General features: G+C 49.2%; 1 protein-coding gene across 2 annotated transcripts in view; it reads left to right on the top strand.

Moving 5' to 3' along the window:
* The window catches only part of chst10 (carbohydrate sulfotransferase 10), a 98,153-nt gene that overhangs the window by 28,203 nt on the left and 58,741 nt on the right, over positions 1-11,209 (top strand). The gene's annotated exons all lie outside the window — the stretch shown is intronic.

Here is an 11,209-nt window from a genome sequence, read left to right as displayed (position 1 = left end):
CCTGTTATTAAAGCTTCCAACCTTGAGCAACACCACAGCAGGTCTGCTAGTAATGTTTATAGAATCTATGTGCACACTTAATGTTCACCACCTCTCAGACAGAACACGCTTTTGTGTCACACTTCAAAGTTAACTGGCAAAACAAAAGTAAGAACTTTTAGCATACAGGAACAAAATAAATGTACCAAAGCCAGAGTGTTTAGATGCTCTTGATCTTTGCTACATGGTTGAGTTTGGCAGCATAAACAAAATTCAACTTTTGAAATAACTGATAATTAGGCTGTGATTTTTATGATAATGCAGCAATACAATGTTCTCATCTTTTATCTTGATGCTCAGGTACGAGTTCTGCTAGAAGATTGTATTCTAGACTGAACTGGCTGCTTAGTAATAGTACCGAAGACTTAATGAGGCCCACTGCTTTCTTGAGTTTGAGAAATTATAGGTATCCAAGAAACATTTACCTATGTAACTGGAGCAGACGGAAAGATGATATGTAAGAAATTCTCACAATCCCCATTGAGATACAAGAGGATATACTCAAACTGATAAAGTTAGTGTAACACAACCCACATATGCTTCACAGATTCACCATTTTCATATGGGATGCTAGTGAGGTTGCGACCTGACTGCTATACTTACAGGTTATACCTTTTGGTGCTGCTTGCAATTTTAGCAATTCATCTATGCTGCTACAAATGTGGTGATCAATAACGAGGCTGGTTGTGCACTAGTTATACTCCAGTTTCTATTGTGATTTAACGGAAGGAAGATGAGTAGATTAGCAGAGCAAAAGGGCTGGGAAGCAACAATTACTTTGCCGGTAGAAAGGGAGTCAGGGCTAGACAGGCAAAAGTCTGGACTCGTGCTAGAACTTTGTATAGAAAGTTTCCTCTAACATCCCTCCTCCCACCACTGGCACAGTGGTAGAGGAAGGAATGGGTTGATGCCAATGCTATCAGTGTTTCCCAGAAGGTAGATGCAAACAAAAACACCCATGGAAAAGGTGAGATAGTGCCTGCTGCCCACTGCCCAGTTTTGCCAAGTTTTACATAGAACAGTACAGCACAGAACAGGCCCTTCGGCCCTCGATGTTGTGCCGAGCTTCGTCCGAAACCAAGATCAAGATATCCCACTCCGTCATTCTGATGTGCTCCATGTGCCTATCCAATAACCGCTTGAAAGTTCCTAAAGTGTCCGACTCCACTATCGCAGCAGGCAGTCCATTTCACACCAGAACCACTTTTGATCAAGGGTTGGCCCCGCTCTGAAATATTCAACTCCTGTTGTCTTGAATCTCATTCTAATATCAAATAGAAAATGTGAACATATTTTTTCCTGAAAAAAAAAAGAATTCTTAATTACTAAATCAATGACATTTAATGTTTGTCTGCTATGTAATCTGGCTTTTTGAAATAATTTTTTTCATTCATTCAAGGAATGTGGGCTTCGCTAGTTAGGCCAGAATTTATTGCCCATCTCTACTTGCCCTCGAGAATGCCCTTCTCGAGGGGGTGGCACGGTAGCACAGTGGTTAGCTATGTTGCTTCACAGTGCCAGGGTCCCAGGTTCGATTCCCGCTTGGGTCACTGTCTGTGCAGAGTACGCACGTTCTCCCCGTGTCTGCGTGGGTTTCCTCCGGGTGCTCCGGTTTCCCCCCACAAGTCTCGAAAGACGTGCTTCTTAGGTGAATTGGACATTCTGAATTCTCCCTCAGTGTACCCGAACAGGCGCCGGAATGTGGCGACGAGGGGCTTTTCACAGTAACTTCATTGTAGTGTTAATGTAAGCCTACTTGTGACATAATAAAGATTATTATTATTATATTATAATTATTATCTTGAACCAATGCTGTCATAGGTTAACCTGCCGTGCTGTTAGGGAGGGTGTCTAGGATTTTGACCCAGTGACAGTGAAAGGTGAAAATACATATGACAGAGGAAGAAAAAACTCCTGCAGTTAAAGTTTCAGGAGCTAAGGAGGCCCAAGTTAGAAATCTCTAGATTAACCCCAGTTCCACATACTAGATGATTCCTGAGTGGTCAGCTCCCTCGTCTGCTCCTGAGTATACCCCTATCCTTTGCCATTCAATGCCATCTTTTGACTTATCTCCCATGTATTCCTCTTTTCCAGTGATTATGTTTTTCTGGTTCTACATGGACACATTTTAATCCCAATTTAACTGTTAGTTTAAACTGTTACTATCCATCCCCCAATCATGCCTGCACTGGAGTTTCCTCAGTGAGGTCACTGATCTTTTAAATTTGACTTCCAAATTCCTCTGAAAATTAAGACTACACCATAAGACTTGGCTTCTGTGTTTTTTCTCTGCTGCTCTGTTACTTACATTTTATTTGATCAGCTTGCAGCCCTTCATTCTCCTGCTGCTGTTACTTGCTGAGCCTGTGGCTGGCCTACTGTTTATTCAACTTCAGCTACAGTCTGGCTCCTGCATGGAGCTTCAAATTCCTGGGCTAAAGTATATTTCTCGACACCTCCTGTATCTTATGATGACATTCAACTTGGTTACTATTCTGCTTTACAACCTATTCTGCACACCACCTGAATCTTCATTCCCATGGAAATACCTCTAATGGTGTGTCTTCCAATCCTGTACCCTCAGCTTTTGGACTTCACTACCCGCCACATCTGTCCCTGAACTTAGGATAATAGTGTGTGGATGCCCAAGCTGTTTCACTCTTCCTATGTGAACTTGAGCTCACCAAGAGATCTCGGACTTTAACTCTGGACTTCCTCTTATTGTCTCTTCTCTCTTCCCAGTTTATTAATAATTCCAAATAACCAGGTTTGTGTAACTTCTGTTTCCGCTATGCCTATTTGCATGCAAATTTGGACGAAACTTTGGACCCAAACTCACCATTTCTCATTATCTCTACTAGATACTTTGTGTGTCATAATTTCTCCCCATCACATGGGTGTTCAGGCCATCCAAAATCCCAACCCAAGCATTCCTCACCCTTTCTACTCCCCAGGCTCGACTCTTTCTGTGTCTCTCTTTGCATCCCCTGAAGGACCCATGGAGAGTACCTGTTGCTACCTCCTTACGAGTAGCAATCCCAACTACTGACCTGTCATTCAATGCACTTGCTGAGGTGTAATCTTGCCAATTTCCTTCCTGTTCAACTTACTTCTCCCAATGCGTATTCTTCAGAATTTCGGTTCATTTGTAAATAAAGTCCTTGCTATCCATGAACACATTGTGGATGATTGCATCAATATTATGACTTTGATGCAGTTTTGGGTAAGATCTTAACCAACCTGGGTCCCCACTACAAAGAAAGTGACATCATGGACCATGGCTGTCCAACCAAAAGTGTTCAATTAACAACAGGTGTGGTGTGCCTCAAGGCGCTTGACATGGGCCATTTCTTTTCCTAATTCACATTATTGATGCTCTCTTCTTCTGGTCTCAAAAACTGAAAATACGTAGACTTGACGGCCTGCAGGGTACAGTCAGTGAGGTTCAAAAAACTCTTGACATCCTCAATGGTTTAGGGAAAACAGTAGGCAGTTAATTGTCACTAAATTTAACGCTATGTGCATAGACGGCAGTAGATATGAGCACATGACCCTTGACATAAATTAAGGCAACTAGGTAAAGATGCTATAGTCCCAGATGACCATAGGTTGCTTTCCCCTTTGAGGGGGAGAGCTGACTGGTGGTGGTTTAACCTGAGGATCACCACACCTTAGGTGATGGGAAAGGTTGAGAAGGCGGGGCCTTCATGAATAACCTCAGCCGGTACGGGAATTGAACCCGCCATGCTGACCACACTCTGCATCATGAACCAGCTGTCCAGCCAACTGAACTAAACCGGCCCCATACCTTGCCTTATCTTAAGGCAACTATCCCCTCTCAAAGGTGAAAGCCTTGGAAATTCTGGGTATGCACAATCATGCTGACTTGAAGTGGGATAGCCAAGTGAACAGTATGCTAAAAAATAAAACAAATGAACAGATGTTCAACCTAGATGACCTATTTGATTACCTATAATAGCTACAACTGTCCCTTCGGTGAATGCACTGCCTGTGTAGACCCTGGCCTCACTCATGTGCGAACTGTCCAGGTCAAATCGGTACAGAACCGTATGCTGAGATTGACCTTATTCCCTCAGTACCAGTTGTACAACAAGGCCCTTCATTTCACAAACAAGAAGAATTAATATTTGTACCCAGTTTGGAAAATCCCTTGTGCATCTGCCCAATTTCAGAATTGATTACCCCCACCACACCCAGCGCAAACAAGGCAACTCTAACGTTTGACTAAATTCAATCCCATAAGATGCAAGATATAAAGGTACTGATGTAGCCCTATTCCTCACATGGTTTGCGTCCTCAATGAAGCACTTACATTATTAAATGTATATGTCCTCAGTGCCTTTAATGTAGGAGGAATGTTGTATTGGTTGTAATGATAATATAATTTTAATTCTGTTGTACCTTTTTAATTTCTTCAGTGCCTGTAATGTAGAAGGAATGTGGTATTGGTTTGTAATGTTAATATAATTTAAATTCAGTTTTACCTTTATCACCTGTTCAGCACTTTCCTGTTACCTGCGAAAACTTTTTGTCCAGTTATATAACTTCATAATTGTCACATGTTTGTATGTTTTTTAAAATCCTGATTACGTAGCCTTCATATGAACCTCGCGCAAGTTACACTGCAATTCCGCACTCGGGCTGGGCATATGTGTTTCATGAATAAAATGATTTTGTTAAACCTGGCTAAGGAATGATGACACCTTCCCGTAAATCGATATTCCTGTCCTAACTGTCTAACTGTTTTATCGATGACTTATCCCGCTGAGACCATCATAGTGGATATGTGGCTCTCCACCAAATCACCCCTTGATCTGTCCCCTACTCCTCTGCCATTTTCTCCTCATTTGAACATCTCATCTTGGTCCACTACTCACACCTCACATTTAAAATTCTTATTCTTTGCTGACCAGCCAGGTACCATAATTTTCTCACCGAGACACTTTCATTGCTTTCTTTGCTCAGTCTCTGCAACTGAGTGACTTCTCATCCTCAGTCATTTCAGCCTCATTCTCAATCCTTCATGTTCTTTTTCCTCGGAGTTCACTGCCTTCATATTCCATAATCTCTTACTTCATATAAACTACCCAATCCTTAGCTGCCACCAATGCTTTGACTGTGCCATCTCACATGGGTCGCTGGATGGGGTTGTACCGTATACGGCAGAAAAGATGACTGACATTATGGCCATCGAATTAGGAAAGCAGTCTGCTAAGCACATGGAGGTGATGAGGAAGGAGATGATGGCGCCAGTGAAGTTACAGGTGGAGGAGGCGATTGCACCGTGAAGGCTGCGGTGTCGAAAACATCGGCCGAGGTGCAGGAGCAGGGTGAGAGATTGAAGGGGGTGAAGGAGGCCCTGTCGCAACACAGCGATCAGTTCACCTCGATGGGTGAGGAGCTGCAGAGAGTGGTGGAGGCCAACAAAGGCCTGAGAGCAAAGGTGGAAGACCTGGAAAACAGATCCAGGTGGCAAAATCTGAGAATCGTGTGCCAGCCCGAAGGGGTGGAGGGCCCGAGGCCAATGGGGTTTGTGTGTTTACACTGGGTTTGTTTGTTTGAAGGGGATTTCTTTGTTTCCTGGGACCGGGTAGGGGAGTGGGGCCTGGGCAGGAGCCTTAGCTGAAGGTGAAAGACCAGGTGAGGCTCAGAAAGGGCTGGGTGAGCCAAGCATTTCATTCAGGGTTCAACAGTAGGGCGTGGGGGGTAGCAGTTTTGATGGGTAAGAGAGTGAGGTTCCAGGTGGAGAAAGGTGGTGGCAGACCAATGGGGTAGATATGTGATAGTAACAAGGGCGTTGGAAGGGAGGTTGGTGGCTTTGGCAAGTGTGTGTGGTCCTAACTGGAATGGTGCAGGATTTGTGAGTTCGGTGCTTGGGGCCATTCTGGACTTGGATTCGCATGAGCTAATAGTGAGAGGGGATTTGAATCTGGTACAAGAGCCAAGGATGTATAGGTCACAGCCGTGCTCGCTTTCCGGGGGTGGGGGGGGGGGGTGCTTATGAGGGAAATTGACCCATGGAGGTTCTTGCTCCCGAGGGAGAGGGAATATTTGTTTTTTTCCTTGGTTCACAAGGTTTATTCGATGATAGACTTTTTCGTAGTAGGGAAGGCATTGCTGGTGGGAGTCAGAGGATCAGAGTATTCAGCGAGAGCGACCTCAGATCATGCGCGCATTGGGTGGACATGGTGCTGGAGAAGGGGGTAGCACAGAGGCCGGGGTGGAGAATAGATGCGGGGTTGATGAGAGACCGAAGTTTTCGTGAGAAGATCGAGAAAGTGATTGAGGATTACGTGGACTTTAACTGTACAGGGAAAGTATCACAGGTGGTGGTATGGGAGGCCCTGAAGGCGGTAGTGAGGGGGGTAGTGATATCATTTCCGGCCACGGTGGAGGGAACCCTCACAATATTTAAGAAGCATTTAAATGAGCTCTTGAAACACCAGGGGCGAAATTCTCCCCCAACGGCGCGATGTCCGCTGACTGGCGCCAAAAACGGCGCCAATCAGACGGGCATCGCACCGGCCCAAAGGTGCGGAATGCGCCGTATCTTTGGGGGCCGAGCCCCAACATTGAGGGGCTAGGCCGGCGCCGGAGGGATTTCCGCCCCGCCAGCTGGCGGAAATGGCGTTTGTTGCCCTGCCAGCTGGCGGAAATGGCGTTTGGTGCCCCGCCAGCTGGCGTGGAAATGCGGTGCATGCGCGGGAGCGTCAGCGGCCGCCGACAGTTTCCCGCGCATGCGCAGTGGGGAGAGTCTCTTCCGCCTCCGCCATGGTGGCGGCCGTGGCGGAGGCGGAAGGGAAAGAGTGCCCCCACGGCACAGGCCCGCCCGCGGATCGATGGGCCCCGATCGCGGGCCAGGCCACCGTGGGGGCACCCCCCGGGGTCAGATCGCCCCGCGCCCCCCCCAGGACCCCAGAGCCTGCCCACGCCACCTGGTCCCGCCCGTAAATACCAGCTTTGATTTACGTCGACGGGACAGGCAATTTCTGGGCGGGACTTCGGCCCATCCGGGCCGGAGAATTGAGCAGGGGGTCCCGCCAACCGGCGCGGCCCGATTCCCGCCCCCGCCCAATCTCCGGTACAGGAGACTTCGGCGGGGGCGGGATTCGCGGCGGCCAACGGCCATTCTCCGACCCGGCAGGGGGTCGGAGAATGACGCCCCAGAGCATACAAGGCTGCAGACCAAGTGCTGGAAAATGGGATTAGAATAGATAGGTGCTTGATGGCTGGCACAGACTGGATGGGCCGCAGGGCCTCTTTCTGTGCTGGAAAACTCTACACCGACGAAGAAGGTCAGAGTACCAGAGCAGGTTTCCATACAAGACGAAATTCAATCCAAATCATTGTTTTCGAAGAGTCCAAGGTCAGCCACAAACACATTGTCTGTACATAGCAAATCCTCACCAAATTGGCATCCATACCTAACAGGACTCGGCTTATATAGTCTTGTAAGGTTATACGATTGACTTTCTTGCATTGATTCCTGATAGGGTTTTTCCTCAGTCTGTCATATGACTTCCAGGTTGATTTCTTGTAGCCACCTTGGTAGGGGGAATTTCTGTCAAGATATTGAAGAGTATTATGAGAAAAATACCGCCCTTCAAGCACACAAGCACAAAGCTTGTGACACCACAAAAGAAATGTGAAGTGATAAATTTTGATAAGGATGGGGAGAGACAATGTGAACTAAATGGTAGAACCTTAAAGACCTCACCTTGGGCAAGATTGTAATAAAGTCTGGTACTGAGTGGGATTGGCGGAACCCAAACTGAGCATCAGTGAGTAGGTTATTGCTGAATATGTGCCACTTGATAGCACCACCGATGACACTTCCACCACTTCATAGGCTGATGGGGTGGTGATTGACCAGATTGGATTGATTTGGCCTGCTTTTTGTGAACAGATCTTAACTGAACAATTTTCCACGGGTCCGGAATATACAACAACAGGTCTTCCGCATACAATGAGACCCTGTGTTTGAACCCCCCCCCCCCCCCCTCTCCGCACAATCCCCCTCCAGTCCCTCGGTGCCCTGAGTGCCATTGCCAGCAGCTCTATTGCGGAGGCGAAAAGCGACGGGGAGAGTGGGCATCCCTGCCTCGTCCCACAATGCCGCCCAAAGTACCCTGAACTCACTGGGTTCGTCTGTACACTCGCGACCAGCGTCCTATACAACAACCGTTCCCAATCCACAAACCCCTGTCCGAACCTGAACACCCCAGCACCTCCAACAAATATGACCACTCCACCCGATCGAAAGCCTTCTTCGCCACTACTACCTCCACCTCCTACCCCTCTGATGGCATCATGATTACATTGAGTAGCCTCCTCACATTCGCCGCCAACTGCCTCCACTTCACAAAATCTGTCTGATCTTCGCCTATCACCCCCGACATACAGTCCTCAATTCACGATGTCAACACCTTCGGCAGTAACCTGTCGACCACATTCAATAGTGATATGGACCCACACTGCTCAGGGTTCTTGTCCCTCTGCAAAATCAGGGAGATGGGAGCCTGCGACAATATAGGGGGGAGTTCCCCCCTCTCCCTGACTTCATTGTACGGTCTCACCAGCAGCGGCCCCAGGTCCGCCCCCAACTTTTTATAAAACTCTACCAGGGACCCATCTAGCACCGGGGCCTTCCTTGCCTGCGGCAACCCCATACTCTCCATCACCTCCCTCAACCCAATTAGGCCCCCAGTCCCTGAACTAGCCCACTTTGGGAACCGCCACATCCCCTCTTCCCAGTTGGGGGCTCCGACTCATAGAGTCTCCTATAAAAGGCCTCGAACACCCCATTCACCCCCTTCGGGTCCATCACCACCTTACCCTAATCATCCCTAACTCTATCGGTCTCCCTCATCGCCTCCTCCTTTCTCAACTGATGGACCAACATCCTACGCGCCTTTTCCCCGTACTCATGCACATCCTCCAGCTTTGCCCTCTCCTCCCCCTCCGTTTTCTCCCTATGCGCCCGATTTAATATGAACTCCCCCCTGACTACGGCCTTGAGTGCCACCCAGAGTGCGATGGCTGTGATCTCCCCTGTGTCCTTCAACTCCGTGTAGCCCCGAATGGCAGCCCTCACCCGCTCATATACCTCCTCATCCGCCAGCAATCCCAAATCCAGCCTTCACTGTGGCCATTCCCCCGCCCCCGTGAGCCACCCGCAAATCCACCCAATGCGTGGTTGGAAACCACAATCGCCAAATACTACCGAGTTGGCCACCGCCGCCAGCAGGATCTTGTCCAACCCAAAAAAATGAAACTGGGAGTACACCCGATGCACATGGGAGAAGTATGAAAATTCCTTCTGCCTCAGCCTCCCAAATCTCCACGGGTCCACCCCTCCCATGCACTCCATAAACCCCCTCAACTCCCTTGCCACTGCTGACACCTTCGACGACTTGGGACTCGACCGGTCATAGTTCGGATCTATGACCGTGTTAAACTCACCCCCTTAATCAATCGATGCGAGTCCAAGTCCGGGATCCTCCGTAACACCCACCTCATAAAATCCACGTCATCCAATTTGGGGCATAAACGTTTACCAGAACCACCGGCATCCCCTCCAACTTCCCACTAACCATCACAAAGGTCCCCCCCCATCTCTATCCCCCCGGATCGGCCACAATAGTCCCTGCCTCGAACGCAACCTGCTTATTAACCAACATGGCACCCCTCTCGTCTTCATATCCAGCCCGAATGGAACACCTGCCCCACCCACCCCTTTCTCAGCCTTGTCTGGACTCCCAACTTCAGGTGCGTCTTCTGCAAAAATGCCACGTCCACCTTCAAACTCCTCAGGTGCTTGAACGCACGTGACCATTTAACTGGCCATTCAATCCCCTCACGTTCCACGTGACCAGCCTGGTCAGGAGGCTACCTGTCCCCATCCCCTGCTGATCAGCCATACCCCTTTTTGAGTCAGCCCCCGGCTTGCGACCCTCCAGGCCCGCCCCTGGATGTCCACCAGCATCGGTCCCTCTGCAACAGTACCACACAAACAGCACCCATCTCAGCAACCTCCCCTCCCTCACCCTCAAACAAAAAAACAACTTCACCCCCCCCCCCCCCCCCCCGCACACACTCCCACCCAACGCCTTCATCCTGGCAACCCCCCATTTCACTCCTGTTAACTAGCCTGCCCAGCTAGCATGGTGGTCACCACCCAAGGTCTCTAACTGCCCCTCCTCCTTACAGGTCCCCCCACCCCTGACCATCCCAACTGTCGACCCCTAAAGAGTAACAAAAGGCACACTGCTCCCCGCAAAGACATGCCCCAGAAAACCCACCACCAAACACTTTAAAAAGCGCACAAAACTCCTCCAAAGTTCAATGTCCTCATACTCCTCCCAGTCCTTTGTCCCTCAGAAATTCCAACGCCACCTCTGGTGTGCGAAATAAATTTCTCGTTTCTGGAAAGTCATCCACAGGCGGGCTGGGTATAATACTCCAAACTTCACCCCCTTTTCAAAGAGGGCAGCCTTAATCCGGTTAAACCTGACCCTCCTCTTTGCCAGCTCCGCACCCAAGTCCTGGTACACCCTCAGCGCATTTCATTCCCAAGTACATTTCCTGGTCTGCCTCGCCCATCAAAGGATCTTCTCCTTGTCCAGAAAGCAGTGCAACTGCACCACCATCACCCTCGGCGGCTCGCCCACCTGTGGCTTTCTCTTCAGCGCCTTGTGCGCTCGGTACATCCCCAGAGGCCGATCAAAGGCCCCTTCCCCATCAATCTCTCCAGAATCCTCGGCACATGCACCGTGCCCTCTACACCTTTAATGCCGACTCCTGACAATCCTTACATTCAGCCTCCTGGAGCGTTTCTCCAGATCTTCCACTTTCTCCCTCAGCCTCACCTGGTTCTCTTGCACCACTCCCACCTCTGCCACCAATGAGGCCAGCTGGTCTTCGTGCTCCCCACCGCCTCCTCCACTTCCTGGCCCTGGGACTCCAGCCTCTGCTCAGCTTGCTCGATCCCAGATTTCAGTGGTTCCAACACTTTGGCCGGGTCTTCCAGGGCCTCTTTCCTCTGTTACAGCAACCTATTATTCAGAAACTCTACCAACTGCTCCGTTGACCACTGGGCGGGCAGCGCCTCCCCAACCCCTTGTCCTCTGCCATCTTTACCTGTGGAGCA

This window comes from Scyliorhinus torazame, chromosome 15 (assembly GCF_047496885.1).
Source record: "Scyliorhinus torazame isolate Kashiwa2021f chromosome 15, sScyTor2.1, whole genome shotgun sequence".
NCBI classification, from domain to species: domain Eukaryota; kingdom Metazoa; phylum Chordata; class Chondrichthyes; order Carcharhiniformes; family Scyliorhinidae; genus Scyliorhinus; species Scyliorhinus torazame.
The sequence above is the reverse complement of the archived record's forward strand: the minus strand, read 5'-3'. Positions and strand labels throughout refer to the sequence as shown.